The sequence below is a fragment of the Meriones unguiculatus genome (assembly GCF_030254825.1).
Source record: "Meriones unguiculatus strain TT.TT164.6M chromosome 13 unlocalized genomic scaffold, Bangor_MerUng_6.1 Chr13_unordered_Scaffold_39, whole genome shotgun sequence".
Classification (NCBI taxonomy): Eukaryota; Metazoa; Chordata; class Mammalia; order Rodentia; family Muridae; genus Meriones; species Meriones unguiculatus.
The window spans coordinates 1,158,657-1,172,218 of NW_026843648.1; positions in this window are offsets into that span (position 1 = coordinate 1,158,657).

A 13,562-nucleotide genomic window follows, 5' to 3' on the forward strand; every position below is an offset into this window, starting at 1 on the left:
ATATATATACAAAGAGTGATTTCACTGCTGGACACAACCTTGGAATATTCACTTTTTAAGGAATATGGAAAACATCAGGATTTAAGATGGGAAAAACTTTAGAAAGCTGTATACAGAGCTTCATCGGCTATTCTGGTAGGACTTAGTTGATCAGAGTGTTGACAGTAATGCAGACAAAGTAAGTCCAGGTCATAGGATTTCAGTGGAAAATAGACTCCATGGAAAATTAAGCTAGAGGTCATTTGTGTGATATTTTAGCTGCAAATCATGCTTATTCTGCCCATGCCTTGAGAAATTGAGTAAAGTAGAATTAAAAAATAATGGGCTGGATTTCTTACATGGAATGTTGAATCTGTTGAATGGATATTATTAGTGAGATGTTCAGGGCCAGAGTAAAAGAATGAGCCAAGTGGAGCAGAAATAAATGTAAGGTCTTTGGTTTGTAGAGAAAAACACTAGGTAGTTTTAGATGGCAGAAACGTGGTGAAACAGAGACAGGAATTTTCAAGGAGATTATTGCCATCAAAGAGAAGGTCCTAGCTTTGGATCTGAAGCCTAAGATGTTTTCCATAGATTAATACTCCCTCTTGTTAATTCTTCTGTTAATGGAAGGAGTAGGCAACGTGATTCCTAGTGCCAGGAAAGAGCTTCATATAAAAGCTGCTCCAAATGTGGTCAAAGTGTGACAACGTCCATCCCAATTTAGAATCCAACTTGACAGGCTCACCCATGTTGTGCTGGTTCTGGAAACAAGAAAGATTCAAAATTTAAGGTAATGGATGCTTTCTTTGTGGTTTCTGTTCAGCACTGTGCCAGCCATCTGTGTTTGGCAGAATCAGATCCCCAGCGAAGATGCTGTAAAGGTTCATTGCATGAAGCAGGGTCAAGTTGTACCTTGACACTACAAGATGTTCAGATACCTAAGTTATGAGACACATCTAATATAGTGCTGTCTTTAGGAAGTGGAAGTAACCAAACAGAGATGTATGATACATTGCAGGGATAGGACCATCTAAGCCTTTTGAATCAGCAACAGGATTTGTTGTCTTCCTTGCTGATCTTTTTTCCTTGGTCCAGTCTCCCATCACTATATACTGGAATGAAAATGGGTATTCTGTGCATCTATGTTGGAATGATGTAACTTGTTTCTGATGTTACAAGATGTGGCACCCAAGAGATTTTTCTTCTGTGTCAGTAGAGACTTTGGACATTTGGACAGTGTATGAGCTATTGCAGAATTTTAGGATCATTGAAATTAGACTACATTTTCATTATGGGATGACAATAATTCTACAGTGAATTTGGTCAGAACATATTTGATTGAATCAAAATAGCTCCCAGAGAAGATAACGTTTCTGTTTTGACATTGAAAAAAAAGTTTTTATGTAGCTGTGGCTGTCCTGAAAGTTGGTATGTAGACCAGGAAGGTTTTGAACTTACAAGTCTAACTGCAGTTGAGTATTTGGCTTAAATTTAGTCCAACATGCCTGGCATGAACATCATCATCATTGGCCGCTGAGCCTGGAATGTAGGGTCAGGTGTATGACAACCTTCCTACTTGTCCTGTTTGGTTCTTTTTAACTTTATTTATTTATTTATTCACATTTAATTCATTTTTAATTTAAATTTGTTTCTTCATAATTTATTCTCTGACATGAACTTGGCTCTTTGATCACCTCCTCCTGGAGGGTGCAGCCTTGTGAGGCCAAAGAGGAAAATGATGCAGCCATCCTTGATGAGACATGATAAGCTAGGATCAGACAGAAGGGGAAGAGTTCCTCCCCTATCAGGAGACTAGAAAAAGGGTATGGGAGGGAAGTAGGAGGGTGGATGGGACTGGGAGTTACAGTAGGGATACAAAGTGAATAAATTGTAATAAATAAATAAATAGCATTTAAAAATAATTTATCTGCTTAACATCCCAGTTGGAACCCCTCCCTTGTCTCTTGCTGGCCTTACCCTCCTTTCCTCTTTCCCCCTTATCTAATTTTCTACTTCTCAGATGGTAGGAGCCCTCCTATCAATTCTCACTAGGACTGCCTGTATCCTCTTCCTTTGTGACATGCAATGCCCGCTCCACCACGGGGAAGTGATTAAAGAGCAGGTAACAGAGTCCATGTGAGAGACGTGGGATCCTCTTACTATGGATCCCACATGGAGACTGAGCTGCCTATCAGCTACATCTGAGCAGGGGTCTGGGTCCTCTTCATGAATTGTCTTTGGTTGGTGCATCAGCCTCTGCAGGTCCCCTGGGCCCAGATTCATTTGACTTGTTGGTCTTCTTATGGACCTCCTGTCAGCTTTGGGTCTTTCTATCCTCCCACTCTTTCCTATGACTCCCTGTGCTCTGCCCAAAGTTTGGCTGTGAGTCTTAACATCTGCTTCGATCCCCTGCTGGGTAGAGTCTTTCAGAGAATATGTATGTTAGGCTCTCATCCTCTTCCCTCTCCTCAGTCACTTCTGATGTCAATTCTATTTGCCCTTTTGAATAAGAATTGACCATCCTCCATAGGGTCCTCTTTTTATTTAGCTCCTTTAGGCCTGTGGCTTGTAGTATGTTTATCCTGTATTATGGCTATTATCCACTTACAAATGAGTATATATCATGCATGTCTTTCTGGTTTTGGAATAACTCGCTTAGGATGATTATTCCTAGTTCCATCCACTTGCCTGAAAATTTCATGGTTTCCTTTTTGTTTTAAATACCCAAGTAGCATTCCATTGTGTAAATGTACCACAATTTCTGTAAAACAATGGTTTGTTTGAGAGACATGTAGTTTGTTTCCCTGTTATGGCTATTATGAATATAGATGCTATGAACATAGTTGAGCAAATATCTTTGTTGAATGGTGGAGCATCTTTTTTATATATGCCCAGGAATGGTATAGCTGGGTCTTGAAGTAAAACTATTTCCAATTGTCTGAGAAAGCATCAGATTGATTTCTAAAGCGGTGGTATAAGTTTGCACTCCCACCAGCAATGGAGGAGTGTTACTCTTTCTCCACATTCTTGCTAGCTTGCTGTCACTTCAGGTTTTAACATTAACCATGATGGGTTTAAGATGGAATGTCATTTGCATTTCCATGATGGCTATAGATATTGAGCATTTAATGTCCACCATTTTGATATTCCTCTGTGGATAAATCTCTGTTTAGTTCTGTACCCCAGTTTTAAATTGGATTATTTGGATTGTTGGAGTTTAATTTCTTGAGCTCTTTATATATATTGTTTATTAGCTCTTTCTGTTGTATGTAGGGTTGGTGAAGATCTTTTCTCAGGCTGTAGGCAGTCATTTTGTTCTATTGACAGTGTTCTTTGCTTCATAGATTTTTGTTTCATGAGATCCTATGCATTAATTCCTGATCTTAGAGCAAGTGCTCTTGGTGTTCTGTTGAGGAAGTTACCTTCTATGCCAATGAGATCGAGGATCTTTCCCAATTTTTTTCTTTCTAACAGATTTAGTATATCTGGTTTTATGTTGAGGTCTTTGAACAACTTGGACTGCAGTTTAGTGCAGGGTGATAAATATGGATCTATTTTCATGTTTCCACATGTAAACTTCAGGTTAGACCAGCACTGTTTTTTGAAGATGCTGTCCTTTTTCCATTGCATGGTTTTGGCTTCTTTGTCAAAAATCAAGTGAACATAGGTGTGTGGGTTTATTTATGGGTCTTCACTTCAATTCCATTGATCCACTGATTGTTTTTATTATAGTACCATGCAGTTTTTATTACTATTGATATATAATAGACCTTGAGATGAAGAATGGTGATACCTACTAAAGATCCCCTATTGTACAGGATTGTTTTAGCTATTCTGGCTTTTTTATTTTTCCATAGGAAGCTGAGAATTGTTCTTTAAGTTCTTTAATGAATTATGTTGATATTTTGATGGGAATATCATTGAATCTGTAGATTGTTGTTGTTACGATGGCAATTTTTACTATGTTGATCCTACTGATCCATGAGCATGAGAGATATTTTTATCTTCTGGTATCTTTTTCAATTTCTTTCTTCAGAGGCTTGAAGTTTCTGGGGTTTGTTGTTGTTGTTGTTGTTGTTGTTCATATAGGTTTTTTACTGGCTTGTTGAGGATAACACCAAAATACATTATGTTTTTTTGGTTGTTGTTGTTTTTTTTTTGTTTTGTTTTTTTACTGGCTATTGTGAAGGGTGTTATTTTCCTAATTTTTTTCAGTCCATTTGTCTTTTGCATACAGGAGTGTATTTTTTTTGAGTTTTTCTTAAGTGAACTTTATATCCACCCACTTTGCTGAAGTGTTTTTCAACTGTAGGAGTTCCCTACAGTAGAATTTTGGGCTCATTTTTGTATACTGTCATATCATCTGTGAATAGAGATACTTTGACTTCTTCCTTATCAATTTGTATCCCCTTAATCTCCTTTAGTTGTCTTATTGCCCTAGATAGGTCTCCGAGTACTGTAGTGAAGAGATTTGGAGAGAGTGTGTAGCCTTGTCTTGTCCCCAAGTCCAGTGGAATTGACTTAAACATTCTTTTCATTTAGTTTGATGTTAGCTATATACTATTCTGTATATATTCTGTATATTCTGTATATATTCTGTATACTATCTTTACTATTTTTAGATATGTGCCTTGTCCCTGGTCTCTCCAAGACTTTAAACAAGAATAACTGTTGGATATTGTCAAATGCTTTTTCAGCATCTAAGAAAATGGTCTTTTTTTCAATTTGTTCATACAGTGGATTACATTGATGGATTCCATATACTTAACCACCCTTGCATGCCTGGGATGAAGCCTACTTGGTCATGTTGGATGATATCTTTGATGTGTTCTTGGATTTGGTTTGCAAGTATTTTATTGAGTATTTTTACATCATTGTACATAAAATAGATTGGTCTGAAGTTTTCTTTCTTTTGGGGAATCCTTGTGGATTTATCAAGGTGACTGTGTTCTTACAAAAGGAATTTGGTCATGTTGCATCCATTACTATTTTGTGAAATAATTTGGAGAATATCAGTATTCGCTCTTCTTTGAAGGTCTTGTAGAATTCTGCTCTGAAATCATCTGGCCCTTGGCTTTTTTTGGTTGGGAGTATTTTGATGGCTGCCTCTAATGCCTTAGGCACTATAAGACTATTTAATATCTTTACCTGATGTTGATTCAACTTTGGTAAGTGGAATCTAAAGAGAATTGTATATTTTAGATTTTGAAATTTTGGGGCATATAGGCTTTTGACATAAGAGTTAATGGTTCTTTAGATTTTCTCAGTGTTTGTTATATCTTTTTCTTTCAGACTTTGTTGATTTGGATAGTGTCTTTCTGCCATTTACTTAGTTTGGCTAAGAATTTGTCCGTGTTTTTTATTTTCTCAAAGAACTAGCTCTTGGTTTTGTTGATTCTTTGAATTATTATCTTTGTTTCTAATTCATTGTTATCAGCCCTGAGTTTGGTTTTTCCTAGTGGTCTACTCTTGCTGGGTGTGTCTGCTTCTTTTTTCCTAGGTCTTTCAGGTATGCCATTAAGTTGCTTGTATGGGATGTCTGCAATAGCTTATGATGGCCTTTGTTGGTATTCAAACTCCTCTTCAGACTGCTTTCATTGCATCCCATATGAAGTTGAGAAATCTTCTATCAAGGTTTGTAAAATATTCTGTTGGTATTTTGATGGAAATTTCATTGAATCTGTAGATTGCTTTTGGTAAGATGTCCATTTTTACTATGTTAACCCTGCCAAGCCATGATTATTGGAGATAGTTCCATATTCTGATATCTTCTTCCAATTCTTTCTTCAGAGACTTGAAGTTTTTTTTCATACAAGTCTTTGACTTGCTTGGATATGGTCACACCAAGGTACTTCATGTTCTTTGTGGCTATTGTGAAGGGTGTTTTTTCCCTAATTTCTTTCTCAGCCCTTTTATCTTTTGTATACAGGAGGGCTACTGATTTTTTGAGTTAATTTTGTATCCAGCCACTTTGCTGATGGTGTTTATCATCTGTAGGAGTTCCCTGGTAGAAGTTTTGGAGTTACTCAGGTATACAATCATATAATCTGCAAATATTGATACTTTGACTTCTTCCTTTCCAAATTGTATCCTTTTGGTCTCCTTTAATTTTCTTCTTGTTCTAGCAAGGACTTCAAGAACTATGTTGAAGAGATATGGAGAAAGTGAGCAGCCTTGCCTTGTCCCTGAATTCAGTGTGATTGCTTTAAGTTTCTTTCTGTTTACTTGATGTTGGCTACAGGCTTGCTGTATATTGCTTTTACTATGTTTAGGTATGTGCCTTGTATCCCTGATCTCTCCAATAGTTTAAACATGAATGGATGCTGGATTTTTTCAAATGCTTTTTCAGCATCTAAGGGAGATTATCATGTGTTTTTTTTTTCTTTCCATTTTTTAATATTGTGAATCACATTGATGGATTTTTGTATAGTGAACCACCCCTGCATACCTGGCATGAAGTCTACATGGTCATAATGGATGATATATTTGATGTGTTCTTGTATTGGGTTTGCAAAGTATTTTGTTGATTTATTTTGTTACATCAATGTTCATAAGGGAGATTGGCCTGAAATTCTCTTTCTTTGTTGGGTCTTTGTGAGGTTTAGGTTACAAGGTGACTGTGGCTTCAATGAATGAGTTTCGTAGTTCCTTCTGTTCCTATTTTGTGGAATAAATGGAAGATAGCTGGAGTTACCTCTTCTTTGAAGGAGTGGTAGAATTCTGCACTGAAACCATCTGGTCCTGAGCTTTTTGTGGATTGCAGTCTTTTGAGGAATGCTATTTCCTTAGTGGATAAAGGAATATTTTATTGATTTACCTGCTCTTGATTCAGCTTTGGTAAGTGTAATTGATTAAGAAAATTGTCCATTTCATTTAGATTTTCAAATTTTGTGGCATATAGTCTTTTGAAGTAAGTCCTAACGATTGTTTGGATTTCCTTAGTGTCTTTTGTTTTGTCCCGTTTTCATTTCTGATTTTGTTAATTTGGATAATCTCTCTCTGCCTTTTAGTTAGTTTGGCTAAGGGTTTGTCTATCTTGTTAATTTTCTCAAAGAACCAGGTCTTGGTTTCATTGATTCTTTGAATTGTTTTATTTGTTTCTAATTTATTGATTTCAGTCCTGAGTTTGATTATTTCCAGTGTCTATTCTTTTTTTTGTGCGTCTGCTTCTTTTTTCCTAGGGCCTTTAGATGAGCTATTAAGTTGATTATGTGAGATGTTACAAATTTCTTCTTGAAGGCACTTAGTGCTATGAACTTTCCTCTTAGCACTGCTTTCATTGTCTCCCATAAGTTTGGTTGTGTTGTGTCTTCATTTCCATTGAATTCTAGGAAGACTTTAATTTCTTTCTTTATTTCTTCACTGAACCAGCTGTCATTTAGTAGTGAGTTGTTCAGTTTCCATGTGAGTGTAGTCTTTTTGCTATTTCTGTTGTTGTTGAGGTCCAGCTTTAGTCCATGGTAATTATACAGGATACAAGGCATTATTTCAATCTTCTTGTATCTGTTGAGACTCACTTTGTGACCAATGATATGGTCTATTTTGGAGAAGGTTCCATGAGGTGCTGAGAAGAAGGTAAATTCTTTTTTCTTTGGGTGTAAGATTCTGTAGATATCTGTTAGGTCCATTTGATACGTGGCCTCTATTAGAGATATTGTTTCTTTATTTAATTTCTGTTGTTTACCTGTCCTTTGTTGAGAGTGGGGTGTTGAAGTTTCCCAGTAGTAATGTATGGGGATTTGTGTGTGGTTTAGGTTTATTAATGTTTCTTTTACAAACGTAGGTACCTTTGTCGTTGGAGCATAAATGTTCAGAATTGTGATTTCTTCTTGGTGGAATTTTGCTTTGATGAGTATGAAATGACCTTCTTCATGTCTTTTGATTAATTTTGGTTGAAAATCTACTTTATTAGATATTAAAATGGCTACTCCTGCATGTTTCTTGGGTCCATTTGCTTGGAACCTTCCACCTTTTTACTCTCAGGTAATGTCTATCTTTGCGACTTAGATGTGTTTCTTGTATGCAACAGATTGTTGGGTCTTGTTTACATATCCATTCTGATAGTCTGTGTCTTTATTGGAGTGTTAAGTCCATTGATGTTGAGGGAAATTAATGATAAGTCGCTGTTAGTTCCTTTTATTTTGATGTTGCTTGTGGTAGTGTGTTTGTGTGCTTGGTTACTTTTAGTTTAGACATTATTTCTTTCCTGTGTTTTCCTGAATGTAGATAGCTTTCCTGGGTTGTAGTTAGTTTTCCTTCTAGGAGCTTCTGTACCTCTGGATTTGTGGGTAGGTATTGTTTAAATTTGTTTTTGTCATTAAATATCTTGTTTGCTCCATCTATGATGACTGAGACTTTTGCTGGGTATAGTAGCCTGGGTGGTCATCTGTGTTCTCTTAGGGTCTGCATGATATCTGTTCAGGCCCTTCTAGCTTTCATAGTCTCTGATGAAAAGCCAGGTGTGATAATGATTGGTTTGCCATTATATGTTACTTGGCCTTTTTCCTTTGCAGCTTTTAGTATTATTTCTTTGTTCTGTATACTTACTGTTTATTATGTGGTGGGAGGATTTTCTATTCTGGTCTAATTTATTGGGTGTTCTTTAGGCCTCTTGTATTCTTGTAGACCTCTCTTTTAAGTTGGAGAAATTTTCTTCTATGATTTTGTTGAAAATATTTTCTGGGCCTTGGAGGAGGGAATCTTCCTTTTCCTCTATTCCTATTACTTTTAGGTTTTGCTTTTCATGTTGTCTTGGATTTCTTGGATGGTCTGTGTCAGGAATTTTTTAGATTTAACATTTTCTTTGATAGCTACATCTATTTATTCCATTGTGTCTTCCACACCTAAGATTCTTTCTTCCATCTCTCGTAGTCTATTGCTTATGCTTACTTCTGTAGTTCCTCTTTTCCTCCCTAAGTTTTTTCTCTCCACAGTTTCCTCCACTTGTGTTTTCTTTAATTTTTTTCCAATTCTCTTATCAGATCTTGAGCCATTTTATTGATTTCCTTCACTTCTCTGACTGTATTTTCCTTCAATTCCTTCAGCTGTTTGTTCAAACAATCCTCTGTTTCTTTAATATCTTTTAGTGATTTAAGTATTTCCTCTCTAAAAGCCACAAATTACTTGGCTGGAACTTCCTGTATTTCTTTAAGGATGTCCATAATCTGTTTGACTTTATCTTCCTCCATTTCTTTGCAAAAGGCAATAATCTGTTTGACTTTATCTTCATCTAGATCTTTATGTAGTTTATTTTTTTCCGCTATTATCCTGTTCATAAGCAGAGATGTAAGGTCATCTTCTTGAATTTCATTTACCATGGTGTGTCCAGGGCTGCTTGCCCCTGAATAACCAGGTTCTGGAGATGCCATACTGCTCTGTCTTTTTGAGCTTTTACACTTGCCTCTACCCATTTGGCTATTTTAGGTGTTGGGTGTTAGTTTCTGGCGCTTCCTGGAATCCTGTGGTGGGGATAATCCCCTTGGCAGGAAGATGATTTTTCCTGAAGGAGGGCTCCTCAGCTTTTGGGGTACTGTCAGTGAATAGCAGGTATTTCTCAGGAACTGCCAAAACTCACCACAGGCATAGAGACCTGAGCAGTAATTGTGGTCTTTGTTAGTCAAGGGGGCTCTTCTCTCACCCAGAGAAGTCCTGGAGACAGCTGTCCTGCTTCTGACTTTCTTGCTGTGAATTTAGTAAGCTGTAGCTGTAACCTGGGTACCCCATGGTTTGGTCAGCTTAGTTAGGGATAACTGGTTGTCCCTTGGAGCAGTATCTGGGGGTTGATCTTGGGGATCCCAGGCTTCTGTAGGTCTGAGGTTAGAGCTCTGTGCCCCAGTACCGAAGCAGTAACCCGTGGCAGCTGATCACTGCTCTCACATGTGCAGCAGGAGGCTAGAGTCTGGAGCCTGTGAATAACCAGAAACTTCTCTAGAGCTAGGTGTCCTGAGGTAGGGCCAGATGTTTTCCCCACCTTTGGGTTTTCTCCCAACAAGAAGACCTAGTCTGTGGTGTTTGACATGGTGTGTAGAATGGGTAGGCACTTGCCAGATGGCTACCAAGCTGGTGACTGGGAAAGAACCTGAAAACATTTCCAAGAATGTTCCCATGTGTGGTGGTGGTAGTGTGTGTGTGTGGGGAGTTGGCTGAGTACTCTAAGCTGGGACCTGCTCTTTCCCTCCTGTGGGGTTTTCTCCAGACAGGGAAACCCATCCTCTAGTGTCCTGGGGCACAGAGTTCTGTCTGTGATGGAGAGTAGGGCATGCAGGTCTCGCAACTGGAGGCCCACTCAAGGCTGGCAGCTGTGCACCCACCAGCCTGCAGGACCTTTTCCAGGGATAGACTGTGTGACCTGAGGTCAGTCCAACTTTCTTCTTCCCTGTTCTTTTTTTTTTGAGACTGGGGCTCCCAGTCTCTGGTGCCCAGGAGCACACAGTTTTGCCTGGGAAGGTGATCAGGACACACAGGTGCATCCTGCGCCTGAGATATTTTCCGGGTTCTCACTGAATGACCTGAGAGTGGAACTGAATGATCCCCACACCACTGAGTTTCCTCTCACCTGGGAAACACAATTGCTGTTCTTTTAGGACCCAGAGTTCAGTCTTTTAGTTGCTGTACCAACATTGCTGTCTTGTTCCTGTCCTGGTCCTCCTGGCAATGCCATCTTGGATTCCCTTTTCCTCATCCCTTTCAATTAATTTTGGTTGAAAATCTGTTTTATTAGATATTAGAATAGTTACTCCTGCTTGCTTCTTGGGTCCCTTTGCTTGAAAAACTTATTCCTGCTGCAACATCCAAGGAATTTTCCCAGAGATTTGCTGGGCACTCTGAGGATGGACCCAATTGTTTCCCTCATCATTGGTTTTCTTCTTACCTTGGAAACACAGTCAGTGGTGTTTGGGGGACCACAGATCCAACTATTGGTCACTGTGCAGTCTCTGCTACCCAGGTTATCAGACACAGTGTACAATCACCCCAGCCATCTGGGATCTATTTTTAGGTTTTACTGAATATAAGTATTTTGATTGTATGCATGAATATGCACCTCTTGTGTGCCTAATCCTCATAGTAGTCTGAAGATGTCTTCAGAATTCATGAACTTATAGCAATTGAAATTAGCGGGTCCCAGGTAAACACTAACAATTGAGCCCAATTATATGCAAGAGCAGTAAGAGCTCCTCACTGCTGACCCATTTCTCCTATCTTATGTTGCTCATTTATGATCATCATTTACACCGCTAATATTTTTGTCTTCTATTTTTACCTGTTTAAACATGCATTCCCTTTTAGTAAGATATCATTGAAGTTACAGTTTAAGCTGGGGCACTGCGGATTTCTGGAAAATAAATATACAACAGGAGTGAATGTATAATTCCTTGTAGAAGCTTCAGTAAAGACCTCTGAGTTCTTTCAATATTTTGTGTTTGTTTGATTGACTTTTAGGGGAGGCTCTGTCTTACTATATAGGTCTGGCTGTCCTAGAACTCTTTGAATAGATAATTCTGACATCCAGTTCAATAAGATACAGCTGCGTCTGCCTCCTGAGTGATGGAATTGAAAGCATGACAGAATACACCCAGCTTGTCCACCATTTTTTGTAGTTAGTAACTGTTAATAAATTTCTCTGATCTGTACTTAGTATTGATCATCTGTTAATTTCTCTCTCTGTGTGTCTCTGTCTCTATGTCTTTGTCTCTCTATTTCAAACCCTTCTCTCTGTTTGTCTTTGTCCACATTAATTGCCATGTCTATTCCAAAGCTATATCCTCTTCAAAAAGTTCAGATATGATATAGTTAAAACTTGTTATTCCGTTTTCTTCTAAAATGACTTAGTGATAACATTAATACGTCTTTTTTAATAGAAAAGTTTTAATCTTTATTTTTAATCTATAGACTACATTATTTAGTAAGGAGGATATACAAAACAATGATCAAAGAATAATCATGTGTTCTATTCCTTTTCTTTTGTCTGGTCACTCAGAAATATGGTGCTATTGGCTATGATTGTTGTTGTTTGCCACTCACATTATTTTTATCCATGTATTCACTGTAGTCCACTTTCCCTTCCACAAATATATGAGCTCCCCTCTTCACATACTGATATGCCACATCCCTGAGCCCTGGTCAAAACATAATATTCAGTACCATGTTGTCTTTTGACTGATGTTACCCATCTGTTCAGTGTCCCCTGATCAACACATCTCATTTGTTGCTATATAAAATATCATGACTGTGTTTTGTCCTTCCACCTTTCTCATGACAGGGTCCTTACCTACTCACCCAAGTAACTGAAAATGATTCATAGATTGCTCAAGTACCCAACTAATGGCTACTTTATATTCATGTCTTACAAACTGATGAAACACAGGTTTTTGAAGCACGCCTTTGTTTTTTGTTTGTTTGTTTGTTTTTGTTTTTTTTCAATCTAACCTTTAGGCTTTTTCATCTCCCCTACTTCACATCATGCACAGCACCCAACTGTATAACATTCACACTTCTGTGTCAGAAAATAAATGGAAGAAGCAGTAGAATTATATGATTATATTGACAATGACGTATAAATTATATTGTTGCCACTGTTTCTGTTGTATAAATGTATGGCATATTTTAGAATTCAGTGACCTTCAATGATGTGCATGTGAAATTCAGCCAAGAAGAGTGGGCCTTGCTGGAATCTTCCCAGAAGCAACTCTACAAAGATGTGATGCTAGAGACCTGTGAAAACCTCACTGCTATAGGTAAGACTGCAATTTTTCTTTCACTTTTAAAATAAAGAGACAACTCTTACTTTGTAATTGATCGTCTTCTGTAATTCCAATTGAGAATGAGGAGGAATGTGGTAAATAAATCAGGCATGATTCTAAGGGTCACAGAAGATAATGATTTAAGTTTTGTCTTAATAATAACATGTTATTTCCAATAATATATATTTTCTCGTACTATATTTTTAGGCTACAATTGGGATGACCATAATATTGAAGAACATTTTCAAAGTTCTACCAGTAATAAAAGGTAACTTTATGTGCACACTGATACAGATATGAATCTTAAATTTTAATGTGTCCTCGAAGTTTGGTGTTTTTTGTTTGTTTGTTTATTGGCTGCTTTTTATTTTCTGTTTTTGAAATAGATTTTTTCTGGGTACCTGTGACTTTCTTAGACTTGCTTGTTAGACCAGCCTGACCTCAAAATAACAAGCAAGATATGCCTGCTTCTGCCTCCACAAGTGCTGGGATTGAAGGCATGTACCAGCACACATGGCTGTGTCCTGGAAGTTTTAAAGAAAAGCAACAGTGTAAAAACAGCACTGCTTTACATGTACTGATGATCATTAAAATCTCATAATTCCATGTACTTCAATGTCAGGTATCTGATTTGTGTTTACAAGGCACTCCCCTAAGATAGAAGAAAATAAAATAATATTGTAACAAAAATACCATTTGAATCATATGGACATTACAGCTACTGACTTGAACTGCCAATCTGTTTAGTCTCATTCTATCTACTCAGATATTGTAAGAGGTATACACACTGAATTGGTGATCAGTATGTGTCCAAAACCTTCTAATAAACAAAAATTTCAT